This window comes from Nicotiana tabacum, unplaced genomic scaffold (genome assembly GCF_000715075.1).
Source record: "Nicotiana tabacum cultivar K326 unplaced genomic scaffold, ASM71507v2 Un00220, whole genome shotgun sequence".
NCBI classification, from domain to species: Eukaryota; Viridiplantae; Streptophyta; class Magnoliopsida; order Solanales; family Solanaceae; genus Nicotiana; species Nicotiana tabacum.
The window spans coordinates 59,585-75,696 of record NW_027438458.1 but is presented as its reverse complement, the minus strand read 5'-3'; the positions used below and the strand labels follow the sequence as shown (position 1 = coordinate 75,696).

General features: G+C 39.6%; 1 long non-coding RNA gene across 1 annotated transcript; it reads right to left on the bottom strand.

Annotated features, from left to right (window-relative positions):
• Positions 1–675: 675 nt before the first annotated feature.
• LOC107764565 (uncharacterized) lies at positions 676–2,067 on the bottom strand. The gene is made up of 2 exons (XR_001643259.2): positions 1,262–2,067; positions 676–1,024 (listed from the first exon to the last, which is right to left on the bottom strand). It is a non-coding gene; the product is annotated as an uncharacterized LOC107764565 (long non-coding RNA).
• Between the last annotated feature and the right edge of the window lie 14,045 nt (positions 2,068–16,112).

The following is a 16,112-nucleotide window of genomic DNA, read 5'->3' as shown; positions in this document are numbered from 1 at the left end:
TTTTTGGGTAATAAGCACAAAGTTAAATAAATTTTACGTAATAAAAAAAAGAAAAATAAATTTTGAATGACCAAATTTACTTATTTAATTAAAAGTGTTTTCTTCTTCTTCTTCATTCTTCATTCTTCTTTCCTCATCTGCGATTAATTACAACAAAATTTCCATTGAAGGCCCTCAAGCTTTCTCAGGCAGCAGAACCCTCAACCAAATAATCGTTCTATCTTTTATTTTCATTCACATCCTCATTTTTATTATTTATTTCTATATCAACTGAAACCTCACCCAAAACATACCAAAAATTTTGCCTGCCATTCACAACCCAAGAGAATAAAAAATAAATGGGTTCCTTTTGTTTATTTTATTTTTTATTTTTACACTTCACCAGATGGAGTTGTGGGAAAAGTAAAAAAGTAGTACTAATAGTAGTAGACTAGTAGTACCTTCGTTTTGGAACATCAAGGAACCATTATTTTCGGCGGTGAGAATGTTTTCCGATAATAGAATTGTGTAATTTTCTCTATTAATTTGACTTGAAAGTAACAGTTTTTCTGAAAATGTGATTTGTGGGTGAGAGAGAAAGATAGAGGAAGAAGTTTGGTAGAAGAAACAGAAGGAAAATGCCGAAACATTTCACCGGCGACTTATGTATGCGCCGAGAACGGTGAGACGGCGAGGTAAGAGAAAAAACGAGTAGAAGAAAATAAAAAATAATAAAAACAACGGAAAATGACCAAAATTGCTCTTAAACTATTGGAAATAGAGTAATTTTTTCCTCAATTGAATTGGGGTATCAATAATATCCCTGCCATTAATAAACTGGCCCACTTATACCCTCAAAACTAACTGTTACTCCACACAGGCACAAAGCGTTATAAAAAAATATTTTTTTAGCTGAATTGGATCTCCACCCAGGATTGATATTATCTTCTCCAACCCAAAGAGAACCATGGGCGACCACCTGAAAATTTGCTCTAGGAAGAAAGCCATCCACAACGACAAAGAGCCAAATTTACTTTTTGACTACCTGAATATTCATTGAAACTGTCACAATTCTAATAATCCAGAAGGCAACTTCAAGTTAGAAATTCAAGATGTGAAGTTAAAAATTGTGAAATGCTTATCTAATCAATTCTTTATCTGCAAAACTAAAACATAGAGTATCAAACAATAATAATTAAAGCAGATGACCATTTAACATAAGTGCTCACCAAATTCAACATGTCACTCAGATATAGATGAAAAACAAAGAAATAAAACTCACCACTATAAGAGAGCTCAACCATTGAAAAAAGGGACCTTTCGTCACCAATAGCCCACCAAAATAGTGAAGGTGCCAACCTTATCCATTACCACTTAAACAATACCAATGAGTCACCCTCCAAACCCATTTTCAAAATCTTAAATTTCTTCCTTAGAAAAGCTTCAGATCTGTCTGGCAATATCGCCCTCAGAATAAACTCGGACCGGAGAACCTTTCGATTTGGCAGACAAGGTCTTTTTGGCGCACGAGTCATCTTTTTCGGCTAGGTTGATATGCCTTTTTCTGATATTGGTGATTCGTGCAAGGAAGAGAAGATGAGATAAAAGTGAAAGATTAGCTGCCAACGTTTGCTCCCATTGGAACTGCTTTCCGCGGTAAATTAGTCGCTGCTTTACTGTGGGTATTCTAATGAATAACTTGATTTTCATGGTGAACCACTTTCTCTGAGTCCCTAGAATGGGCTGGAATAACCGGTAAGGATAAGAAGATGGGGGTGTACTGGTGGCTCTTGGTGGATGAACGGTAGCAAATTTGATTTTTGGAGTGGTTAAATAGTTATGTTTATCATCCAAAGTAAAAAGAAGACAATATCAATCCTACGTGGAGATCCAATTTAGCCAAAAAATATTTTCTTAAGATGTTTTGTGCCTATGTGGCGTAATCGTTAGTTTTGAGGGTATAAGTGAGCCAGTTTATTAACAATAGGGATAATATTATACCAAAACCAAACTGAGGGCAAAATTGTTGTATTTTCAATAGTTTAAGGATAATTTTGGCCCTTTTCCGTAAAAACAAAAGAGTCAAAGACAGGTACAAAAATAAACTTTTACATACTTTCTTTCTTTGTACTGTCTTTGCCACCTAAGCACTCAGGAAGGAAGTACTTCTATTTTAAAAAAGTTTAAGGAGGTAATATGACTCTTACAAAGATAAAAGGGTGTGTTTGGTATGAATGTTCAATTTTTTTTATGTTTGGTTGGCCTAAATGTTTTGAAAAATATTTTTCTTATGAACTTATTTTCCTCAAATTTTCTAAACTCCTTCTCAACCTTCCCCACCAACACCCACCAACCCAACCCCACCCACCAACCCACCTCCACCCACGCAAACCCCTCCACCCCAACCCCCGCCTCACCCCCACCTACCCACCCCACCCTACCCCACCATAATTTAAAATATTATTAATAATACTTTATTTTCATGTTATAGATAGATTTATTTTTTCATTTCAACAAATGAATATTTTTTTTCATGATATAAGAAAGTATTTTTTTTATTTTAACAAAAAAAATACTTTCTTTTCATGTAGAAAAAGTATTTTTTTTATTTCAACAAAAAAATATTTTCTACTCTCAAACAAAACACTAAAAAATATTTTTCACTCACCAATCAAACAAGAGAAAATAAGTGATAAAGGTACTCATTTTCCATGAACCCATTTTGAGATATTTACACTGTTGGTCATTAATTAAGAATTATTTAAATAAATAACATTAATTTTAGTTTATTCCAGAAACAACAAATTTATTAACAATAATAGCATACTTCATGTTAGTTTGCGTACAAGCAAGTTTTAAAAAAATAATTAATGACCCTTAAATTTAGGAACCAGTTTCGACCCTTATTTATATATTCCCATTCTCTCTCAAAAAGTTTTCCCTAATTCCCTATTCCTTTCTCCATGAGCGAGAAAGTAGGAACGACTTCAATGAGATCGGAAGAAGAGTAATTATACGGACGAGAGATTTTAATAGATTATTCTCACAATAATCAGATTTATTACTGTATACGGTCAAAATCGAATCTGCCCTTCGTATGTCTAATCGAGATTGAAACATGGTGATTTGAGGATTATCATTATGATATCGAGACATGGTGAGAAGTATATGTTGCCAGCCTCGAGATCGAGCGACCGATCAAGATCGAGATCGCGACCAAGATCAAGCTCGAAGACTCAGAGACTGATCGAGGTCAAGACCAGGACCAAGATCGAGCTCTAAGACTCAGAGACCGACCAAGATCGAGATCGGCTGGGATCGAGATCGAGCTAAGGGACAAAAAAGCCGTTATAGCCGCATTTGGGGAGAGAATCTCGGGAAAAATCAAGGAAAAACTAATTAATTAATATATCATGGGATCCCCACTATGTATTTTTAATTATACCCAAAATAGAATTCTCACACTATATTAAGAGTGGTTATCATTTATAAGAGGGGAAAGGATTCATAGACACATTCATTCTGATATATACAGAAAATAGAGCAAATACTATCCTTTTTTGGCTTTTGGTATTTAGTCATATTATTTCTTCTACCAATCATTCTTCACTTAATTTGGAGGTGATAAAACTTGAAGGCTTAGGCTAACTAATTCATTCGGTTTGCATTCATTTCTTTTATAACTAATTTCAATATTCATTTATTTATCTTTCCCAATTTGTGCCAATTAATATCACGTATCCTTAGAACTGCGTATATATTCAACTCTATCTATTTTTCAGGTAAACAGTTTGGTGTCCACCGTGGGGCTAAGGATAATAGTGGTTATTTGGTATAAATCTCTGTAAAAATACACTATTTTACACTTGCTCTTAGAAGTGTCTTTTATTTCAGGCTAAAATGACGAACTCTCAGTTAATGGCCCTACCTATCGACAACGAGTCTGGCCATCAAGATAAGAATAACAACGTGACGTCCGGGGATGAAAGGCCACCCGTTGAACCCATTGGAACTCGGGTTGTAGATCCAATTGATGTTAATTTGCATGTGGTCATCGAAGCAAACCAACATTCCGACCCCGAAAACAGCATTCATGGTGGAACTCGATCTGCAATTCGAAATATCCAAAATGTTGGAGAAGACGGTGTCAGTCTACGTATGATTTTCGAAATGTTGCAAGCTCAACAGGTAGTGATAGCTCAGTTGCAGAGCCAAACCCGGGCACCAAGCACGCTAGAGCTCGGTCCACTCTGAGAAGTCACCCACAGAATGGGGCCAGCTGTGGTAAGGTCAAATGAACAAGAATCGGGGACTAACCCCGAAATTATAAAGATGCTCGAGGAGCGGACAAAATGGATAGAGTCACGAGAAAAGAGGATTGGAGCAAACGACAAAAATGTAGAAACTTATAACTCCAAGGTTGATCACATCCCGGGGGCACTACCAATCTTGAAGGGTTTGGATTCCAAAAATTTAGTAAAAAAGCCTTTCCCCCCGAGCGTAGCTCCCAAACCGATCCCCAAGAAGTTTCGCATGCCCAAGATCCCTAAATACAATGGAATGACCGATCCCAACGAACATGTCACCTCATACACATGTGCCATTAAAGGGAACGATCTAGAGGGCGACGAGATCTAATCCGTATTATTGAAGAAATTCGGGAAAACCCTATCAAAGGAAGAAATGATATGGTATCATAATTTACCACCTAACTCTATTGATTCTTTTGCCATGCTTGCAGATTCTTTTGTAAAAGCACACGCCAGAGCCATAAAAGTCGAGACCAGGAAGTCAAACCTTTTCAAGGTAAGACAAAAAGATAACGAAATGCTAAGAGAGTTCATATCACGTTTCCAAATGGAACGAATGGATCTACCACCGGTCACGGACGATTGGGCCGCTCAGGCTTTCACCCTAGGACTAAATGAACAAAGCTCAATGGCTTCACAGCAGTTGAAGCAGAACTTGATTAAGTACCTGGCTGTTACCTGGGTCGATGTACATAATCAATATCAATCGAAGATTAGGGTCGAAGACGACCAGTTGGGAGCCCCTTCTGGGTCCGTTATTAAAAGGGACATCGACCGAGAACCAAGGTTGAACAGGGACCGATGCCGGCCGTATAATAGATATCGTAAGGGTAGTGAACCAGGATGCAACTTCGTACGAGGTGAAAGGATAAGTGATCGAGGCCAAGGGTCTCGAGGGCTGATGAACAAGAATAGTTTCGACAGGCATACCAGACCTAAGGAAGCACCGCGATTATAAAAATATAACTTCAACATTAATGCATCCGCCATCGTATCGACTATCAGACGCATCAAAGATACTAAATGGCCTCGACCTTTGCAGACCGATCCAGCCCAGAAAAATCCCAATCAAATGTGCAAGTATCATGGCACCCATGGCCACAGAACGGAAGATGGCAGGCAGTTGAGAGAAGAGGTAGTTCGGTTATTCAATGAAGGGCACCTTCAAGAGTTTTTAAGTGACTGGGCCAAGAATCATTTCAAAAACAGAGAGTTCAATAGACAAAATGAATAAGAAGAGCCACAACACATTATCCACATGATCATCGGAGGGATCGATGTCGCCCGGGGGCCAGTGCGTAAATGCACTAAGATGTCGATTGTAAGAGATAAGCGATCTCGAGCTCAAGATTACGTACCTAAAGGAATCTTGTCCTTTAGTGACGAAGACGCAGAAGGAATCATGCAGCCCCATAATGATGCATTGGTAATATATGTACTTATGAATACAATTCAAGTTAAGCTTGTGTTAATTGATCCAGGTAGTTCGGCCAACATCATTCGATCGAGGGTCGTAGAGCAACTCGGTCTATAGGACCAGGTCATGCCCGCAACCATGGTACTAAACAGATTCAATATGGCATGTGAAACTACCAAGGGCGAAATAATTCTGCCAGTAAACATGGTCGGGACCATCCATGAAACGAAGTTCCACGTGATCGAGGGCAACATGAGGTATAACGCCCTGTTCGGAAGGCCATGGATCCACAACATGAGAGCAATACCCTCGACCCTTCACCAGGTTCTAAAATTCCCAACACCAGAGGGAATCAAAACAATCTACGGGGAGCAACCAGCCACAAAAACAATGTTCGTCGTCGATGAAGTGATTCTAATATCATCACTCTCATCGACAAGGAGATCAAATTTGAAGGAAAAAGGGATGCCAAATAGCAATCACAAACGTCAACTTCGACCCAACTAGAGAAGCATAAGACTTATGAAGATGATGATTATGGGATCCCTTGATCCTTTCTGGTCCCCGGTGATTCCGACGCTACCAAATCAACGGTCGAAGAACTGGAGCAAATCATGATATTCGAACCTCTGCCCGAACGAATGGTATACCTGGGCACGGTGTCAAGTCCCGAGCTCAGGAAAAAGCTTATTCAATTTCTTATAGCTAACATGGATTGTTTTGCTTGGTCCCATCTTGACATGACATGGATCCCACCGAAAATCACCACCCATAGACTAAGCTTGGATCCGAAATTCAATCCGGTGAAGCAAAAAAGAAGGCCATAGTCCGAAGTCAAACATGCCTTCATCAAGGACGAGGTAACCAAACTTCTCAAAATAGGATCCATTCGAGAAGAAAAGTACCCCGAATGGCTAGCAAACATGGTGGTAGTCCCTAAGAAGGAAAACAAACTTAGAATGTGTATAGATTATAAAGACCTGAATAAAGCATGCCCCAAGGATTCTTTTTCTTTGCCTAATATCGATCGTATGATCGATGCCACAGCCGGCCACGAGACTCTAAGCTTTCTCGATGCCTACTCCGGGTACAACCAGATACCAGAGGATCAGGAAAAGACCTCATTTATCACTAAGTACGGTATCTATTGCTATAACGTAATGCCATTCGGTCTAAAACATGCTGGTGCAACTTATCAACGCCTAGTAAACCGAATGTTTGAAGTACAACTAGGAAAATCAATGGAAGTTTATATTTATGATATATTAGTTAAGTCACTGCGAGCGGAGGACCGTTTAAAGCATTTGCAGAAAACTTTCAATATACTGAGGGAGTACAATATGAAGCTCAACCCCGAAAAGTGTGCATTCGGGGTTGGCTCTGGCAAGTTTCTTGGTTTCATGGTGTCCAATCGAGGAATCGAGATCAACCCCAATAAAATCAAAGCTATCGAGGATATCATGGTAGTGGATAATGTAAAGGTCGTGCAGAGGCTGACGGGGTGGATAGCCTCCCTGGGACGATTCATTTCGAAATGCTCAGATAGGAGCCACCGATTTTTCTTGTTGCTTAAAAAGAAGAGCGATTTTGCATGGACTCCGGAATGCCAGCAGTCCTTGAAGGAACTAAAGCGATATTTATCGAGCCCGCCGCTGCTTCATACCCCGAAAGTGAACGAACAACTTTACCTGTACGTAGCTGTCTCAGAGATAACAGTAAGTGGAGTCCTGATCCGAGAAGAATAAAGTACGTAATTCCCTATTTATTATGTCAGTCAGACCTTAGGTGATGCCGAAACTAGATATTCACACTTAGAAAAATTAGCGCTTGCTTTAATAAGCGCCTCTAGGAAACTAAAATCATATTTCCAGTGTTATCCGATATGTGTCGCAACAACTTATCATCTTCGAAATATTTTACACAAACCCGAGCTTTCGGGTAGATTGGCCAAATGGGCCATAGAAATAAGTGGGTACGATATTAAGTATCTACCCCGAACTGCCATCAAATCTCAAATCTTAGCGGACTTCATGGCTGACTTTAAAATAACTACTCATAAAATAAGGTACATCTTCGGGAGTCTGGACCTTCTTTACGGTCGGTGCTTCGAATGCAAAGGGGTCTGGACTTGGCATCATACTAAAATCACCCATAGGTAATATAGTTAGACAGTCTATCAGAACTACTAAATTAACTAACAATGGGGCCGAGTATGAGGCCATGATTGCAGGTCTCGAACTAGCTAGAAGCTTGGGAGCGGAGGTCATAGAGGCTAAGTGTGATTCCCTCCTCGTGGTAAACCAAGTTAACGGGACTTTTGAAGTCGAAGACCGAATGCAGAGGTACTTGGATATACTACAAGTGACTCTACATTGATTTAAGGAATGGACCTTGCAACATGTACCTCGAGAACAAAACAATGAGGTCGACGCTCTTGCAAACTTAGGTTCATCGGTCGAAGACAAAGAACTCAACTCGGGGACTGTCGTACAACTTATGAGATCAGTTATCGAAGAAGGTCATGCCGAGATCAACTCCACAAGTTTAACCCGGGACTGAAGAAACAAATACATAGAGTACTTAAAGAACGGGAAGCTTCCATCAGATCCAAAGGAGTCGAGAGCTCTACGCACAAAGGCAGCATAGTTCACATTGTCCGAAGACGGAACGCTGTTTAGAAGGACGTTCGATGGACCATTGGGAATATGTTTTGGACCGGGATATACCGACTACATCCTACGGGAAATTCATGAGGGCACTTATGGAAATTATTCCGGTGCCGATTCGCTGGTCCACAAAGTGATCATAGCAGGGTATTATTAGACCGGTATGAGCAAAGATGCAAGGGAGTTTGTTCGAAATACAACAAATGCCAAAAGGTATGCAACCATGATTCACCAACCCGGCGAACGACTCCATTTGGTCCTATCTCCATGGCCCTTCATGAAATGGGGAATGGACATCGTTGGCCCTCTTCCATCAGCCCCAGGTAAGGTTCAGTTTATTTTGTTTATGACTGATTATTTCTCTAAATGGGTTGAAGCACAGGCTTTCGAGAAAGTCAGAGAAAAGAAAGTCATAGACTTCATTTGGGACCACATCATCTGTAGATTCGAGATGCCCTCCGAGATCATATGTGATAATGGAAAACAATTCATCTGTAGCAAGGTAATTAAATTTCTCGAGGATCACAAGATCAAAAGAATCATATCAACACCTTATCATCCCAGCAGGAACGGACAAGCCGAATCGACCAACAAAACCATCATCCAAAATTTAAAGAAAAGATCGACCGACGCCAAAGAAAAATGGAGAGAAATACTGCCCGAGTTCCTATGGGCATACCGCACAACATCGAAATCCAGTTCTAGAGCAACATCATTCTCGTTGGTTTATGGCACCGAAGCTCTGATCCCAATCGAGGTCGGAGAACCTAGCATCAGGTTTCGATATGCAACAGAGGAGTCGAACAACAATACCATGAATACGAGCCTAGAATTGTTGGACGGAAGGTGCAAAGCCGCTCTCATCCAATTGGCAGCCCAAAAACAGAGAATTGAAAGGTACTACAATCGGAGAACCAATCTTCGACATTTTACCATCGGGGACTTGGTGCTGAGAAAGGTCACCCTCAACACCCGAAATCCGAATGAAGGGAAACTGGGCCCTAACTGGGAAGGACTGTATCAGGTTCTCAAAATCGTTGGAAAAGGATCCTACAAGCTTGGCATGATAAACGGCAAGCAACTACCGAGCAATTGGAACGTATCGCACCTAAAACGATACTACTTCTAAGGTACGACCCCACCCATTTTTATTTATATTTCAAAACTAACCTTTGCAGGTGTTCGACCAGAAACAACAATAGATTCTTCAACACGAAGCCCTTAGGTGTGAAAGCACACGTTGCACTCTTTTTCTCTTAGACCGATTTTGTCCAAAATGGATTTTCCAGTAAGGTTTTTAATGAGGCAACCATTGATCGTGCTAACTTAGAACAATTCAGCAGTATCCGAGGCTTCTTTACAATCTACCCTGAATACAGGGGGGGACATTGCCCTTGAAATATCAACTTCGATGCGAGGAAGTTACTTCATGGTCGTAAGTCTGGATAAGAAAAATTTGTAAGGGCCAAAAGATCAAATGAACCATGCCTGTGTAGTTTACTCGAGCCCTGGCACAAAACATGTACGCATGTATAATGATTTATAAAGAGAAATATTCTTCTTTACCAATATCTCGTACCTTGGAAAAGTTTTTCTACTTTGTATTCTCGATCTATTACGTAAACAAGCTTAAGGGCCGACCACGACCGGAGTTCGAATGATTACCCCCACAATCGGGGACTGCCGTCCGAAAAATAAACGAGATCGAATTATATAAACTCCGAGATCATGAGACCTTTTAGGCAACCCTCAATTTTATAGGCCACGACCACCCCACTTGGTGACTGACACTTTGGATAAACTCGAAGTGAAACGGGAAAGTAAGCCCAAGGGGCAAATCCCGAACCAAAAGGCTACGGCCAAATTAACACGGGTCGGAGACGTCCGAATTCCGTAACAAAATAGGCCTTCTAATCCTCTCATAAACTGGTTAAAAAGGCTACCCCGGTAAAATCATAAAAAGGCTCCGGTAATATCAAACCCCAAAACTCTAATGAGTACAAAATTATTCGAACTCTCAAACAATTCCCTACTTTATGCTAAGGCATTACAAGTTTTGCAAATAAAAGCCGAAAAGGGGACAAAGCCACAAACTTGAGTTTGAGAGATTATCCTCGCTCAACTAGAAAACCTAAGGGTTACCTTACTTTGAGTTCGAGCAAACATTCACTCAATCGTAAATACCTAAAGGCTACACTAGTTCGATTTCAATCAAAATTGTTTGAACCTCGGACTTTAAAATACAACTTCATAAATTTATAAGGCAGAAGGGAAATAAAGGCAAGGTTTGCCCAAACCCTCGAACACAATTTTATGCTAAGGCATTTTCGACATTTGTAAAGAAAAGAAAAGCAAAGGAAAAACACAAAAACCAAAAAGGCAAGAAAAGCCTTATGTTTATATTCAAAGGTTTTTACAAAAGGCCAAATTGGCCTCAAAATAAACACAAAAGAAAAACAAGAAACTTAAAGTCCTAAGTGTCTTGGTCTTCATCGGAGGTTGCGTCCTCGGGATCTTCCCCGACTTCAGAATCGCTCGAGCTATCGGAGTCTTCCTCAGGGAATGCCAGCCTTCGAGCCCTGGTTTCCTTCGCCTTGGCATTTTCAATTTCGGCCTCAACATTGAAGCCCTGAGCGCTGACCCACTCGAGAGCTTCCCTCCGAGCCTGCTATTTAGCATATTCGACCATGCTCTTGGTCTTGTCCCGGTTGACCTCAACATCGATCCTGAACTGGGTCACTTTAGCATCAGCTCTTTTATTAGCCTCGGTCACCTCAGATTTGGCTACGGCCACTTCGGATCTGGCTACGACCACCTCGGACCTGTCCACTTCGAGTTCATTAGCCAAGCTTTCCTTATTGGAAGCGGCCAAATCTAACCGACGCTGAAGCTCTTTAACCCTCTCGATATGCACCGAGGCATTTTCTTTTGCAGCCTGAAGCTGGCTCTCAGCCGACTCTAATTGTGCTTGAACGGACTCCTTTTTGGAGGCGAGAATATCCATATTCTGGTTAAATTTTTCCTCCTCGGCCATTAGCTCATCTACCTGCGAATTGAGCCGTCCGATCTGTTCAAGCCTCTACCGAACCTGCAGAATTGGATCGTTAGTGGCTATCTCCAATTCATCTTCACTATCGTGAATAATTCAGAATACCTGGTCAGCCATATCCTCATGCTCATCCAGAGTCGCTGCCAAATCTGCTCGAAGTTTCTCACTAAGAAGTTTGTAGGAGTCGCTCTTCTCAGTGAGGTTCCGAATCTCGGCCTCATGCTCCTCTTGGATTCAGAGGAAAGCCTTGTGATTCAACATCGAAGCCTACCAACATGGGAAAAAATGTTAGAATTATCTACAACCCTAAGTATGAAAGAAACAGTAGAGATGCCATCGAAGTAACCCGATTCAGAGCATGTTGGGCCTCGTTGAAAAGGCAGGCGGGTCCTACTGCATTCATCACCATTTGATCCTCTTCGATCACAAGGACCAAAGGTAACTAGCAATCCCCATGGGGGGAGAGAAAATTCGGGTATCCTCCGGGATGGAGAGAACTATCTTCCGCCTACGATCGTGATCAACACTCGGGGCCGGGAATCGATCCACCAGTTTTGGAACCGCTGAAGACCCGGTAGAACCCGACCATGATGCTTTCTTTGTTATCGATAATACACCGAACCCAATAATCTCCTTCGAGGCAGCTGAATCGAGCCCATCCAGAAAGTCGTGGATATCAGTCGACTCTTGAATGCCCTTGTAAGATCGACCTTCCAACATGCTGGCCTCGCGGATCATTGCGTCTGAAATCTGAGAGGATCCGCTAATATCGATTATCTCGATCTCGTCCCTCGAGATATCTTCTGCTACCCGAGAAGTCCTGCCCTTGGTCTCCCCTTCAACCATCTCCGCTCGAGACGGAATAGTCTCGTCTTTTCCTTGTTCAGGAATTATGGCCAGGGTTCCCTTATTTACCTCTGCCGATTCGGAGGATTGTTGTATCACAACATTAGCCCATACACATGCTAATTTCTCTTCTCCTTCTTCAAGCTCATCCCTTAATCGGCGGATCGATTTCGAAGGCATGACACCGGAGTCCCCCTTTGGCTTGCGAGATTTCTTCGTCGGTTGTTTCTTTTCCGAGATCGGGGAACTCGGTACATCTTTTCTCTTCTTTTTCTTTAACCTGCTTCGGGGCAGGAACCTCTTCATCACCAGATGGGGGCCTCATGGCAACGTCCTTCCCATGTCCTACAAAGGGAAAAAGGGGGTAAGTAAGTAAAGAAGAACAAATGACAAACAAATTAAGAAAGACTTACCATGACTCGGGCCTCCCATCGACCCTTTGATAATTTCACCCAAGCGGGCTCGGAGTACGGTTTCTACAGCACCAGACCTTCAACCCATTATTTAAGATCCGAAATCGGTTCCGGCATCCGAGCTACAGCTGTGACAAGAGAGGAAAAATGGATCAAAAAAATAAAAAGTCACAAATTAAAATGAACGAAGGGAAATAAGTGTTCATGGTTCATATTCCATTTTTCAGGAAATGGCATGTCATCGGCATGGATCAGGTTCGAGGTCCTGATTCGAACAAATCGGCCCATCCAACCTCGATCACGAGTCTCATCTATACTCGAGAATGGTGCTTTGGTGGCTCAGCGAGCACGCTTGATTAACCCTCCTCGATAAGTCGGGGACTATAAAGGCGTATAAGGTGATCGAGGGTGAAAAGACACCCCTCGATTTTGCTTGAGAAGAATCGAAGAAGAATCACTATTCTACAAAAGGAAGGATGGATCTGGCCAAGGGTCACGTCGTATTTCTTGCAAAAGGCGATGATGACAGGGTCCAAAAGACCCAACGTGAAAGGATAAGTATAAACACTCAAGAACCCTTCCATGTGAGTAGTAATTGATTTTTCAGACGATGGGACTACCACAAGCTTGTCACCTCAGTTGCATTCCTGTTTTACTTTCTCGAGAATTTTTTCGGTGATTGTACACTGGTACCTCGACACCGGCTCACATCAGCCCGGTACCGAAGAAGGTTTTTCAACCTTAAAATCACTGACAGTAGAACATCCTACCGGAACGAATTCCTCAAGGTGAGGTTCCGCCGCATCCTCACCATCGGCGGGTCGTGATGAAGAAGTGACCTCTTTTTGCGGCACCGTTTTAGAGATTTTTTTCCATTTAATGAACAATGGAAAAGGAAATTAGGGTTGTATTCGATGTAAAATATATGAAGCAAAGAGAATCTCTAAAGAAGATGCAAGAGTAGAGAAGAAACTTTTGAGTGAAAAGTTTAGATGAGGATAAAAGTTTGAATATTTATAGTCTGGTGATGACGGTTCAGAACCGATATTGGCCGACCAACGACTAACAAACATTTAATGCCTTGGTAAATGGACCGATGTGACATTTGTTACATACGTCATAATCGGGCTCGACGCTGACATCATCATTCACCTAGTCCGACTTTGGTAATTCATATCGTTTCTCGTCATCTTCTTTCCGAGAAACGAGGGGACTATATGTATACGGTCAAAATCGAATTTTTCCTTCATATGTCTAATCGAGATTGGAACATGGTGATCCGAGGATTATCATTATGGTATCAAGACATGGTGAGAAGTATATATTTCCAGGCTCGAGATCGAGCGACCGATCAAAATCGAGATCGGGACCAAGATCGAGCTTGAAGATTCAGAAACCGATCGAAGTCAAGACCAGGACCAAGATTGAGCTCTAAGACTCAGAGACCGACCAAGATCGAGATCGGTCGGGATCGAGATCGAGCCAAGGGACAAAAAGCCGTTATAGCCGCATTTGAGGAGAGAATCTCGGGGGAAATCAAGGAAAAGCTAATTAATTAATATATCATGGGATCCCCACTATGTATTTTTAATTATACCCAAAATGGGATTCCCCCATTATATTAAGAGTGGTTATCATTTGTAAGAGGGGAAGGGATTCATAGACACATTCATTCTGATATATACAGAAAATAGAGCAAATACTATCCTTTTTTTTGGCTTTTGGTATTTAGTCATATTGTTTCTTCTGCCAATCATTCTTCACTTAATTTGGAGGTGATAAAACTTGAAGGCTTAGGCTAACTAGTTTATTCGATTTGCATTCATTTCTTTTATAACTAATATTAATATTCATTTATTTATCTTTCCCAATTTGTGTTAATTAATATCACATATCCTTAGAACTGCGTATAAATTCAACTCTATCCATTTTTCGGGTAAACAATTACCATGAATAAATTAGTTATATACTCAAAAATGAACATGTAATGTATCAATTTTTTTTTCCAAATTATAAATTTTATATTATATACCTACAATATTTTCTAAAATATATACACAGATGCATATATATTATACCATTATATTGTCATTTATATAACTAGATATTGCTAATCAAGTATTAAATATACCAGAATTATTTCGTAAATATACCAACAATATCAAGTGCCACTTTAATTTTTTATGTATATATTTTTGCGTATTTTAATATGTAGTGCCATCTTAATTTAAGATGTATATTTTGTATGCCAAGTGCAATCTTAATTCATGATATATTTTTATGTATACGTTTTGTATACATATACGTCATCTCTAATATAAGATGTATTTTAATATATATATTTTTTATGTTAAATTCAAATTCTGTAAATATAAATATATATATATATATATATATATATATATATATATATATATATATATGTATATATATATATATATATATATATATATTGTTTGTATATTGTCTATATATTAATTCAAGGTGTATTTTCTATGTATACCTTTTGTATATATTGACGTAAATTAATATCAAAAGCAGCAACAACAACAACAACAACAACAACAACAACAACAACAACAACAACAACAATAACAAACCCAGTATAATAATATCAAAAGCAAGAGCTATAATTTTTGAAAAGGAAGAAAGAAGAAAAAGAAAAACTTTAGAAAGTAAATTAAAAAAAAAATGAATGGGACAAATTTAGAAGATCTTTTGGCTTCGAAAAACAAAATTAAGAAGGGGAAAGTTGGAGAGAGAAAAAAGGGAAAACTAATAGATGAAGAGAACAAAAAAGCGTGATTTTTGTACCTTTCATTCAATTTGCTTATTTTTAGGAATTAATAATTGATATCCTATTTTAATGGAACTGTGTGATATAAATATAAATATTTTCCTGCCACAACTGTAATACCAGAATTCATGCTAAAAATTTATAATATATTTTTTAAAATGTGATAGTTATGTAAAGTTCTCAAACATTTTCCTACGTACCAAACACATCCAAAGTGTGCAATTGGTATTTCAGCCTAGGTAGAGTGTCTTTTTATATCTTTTCCATCTAATATCCATTTATATTCATTTAGTAATACAAAAAAGAGTGTAAGTAATAGTATACACTAACCATGCTTAAATTATACTCCCTCCTTTTCAATTTATGTGAACTCATTTGAGTGGGCATGAAGTTTAAGAAAAGAGAGAAAACTTTTGAACTTGTGGTGTAAAATGAGACACATATATTTTGTGTGGCTATAAATCATTGCATAAAGGTAAATTGTTTCAAAATAAGGAAAAATGTCATTCTTTTTGGCACGAATTAAAAAAAAAATAAGTTTATATAAATTGAAACGGAGGGAGTATAATAAAAAACACTACATTTGGGTTAGCCAGCTAGTTCTTTAATGAATTGGGGGGACTCGAAAGAAGTCA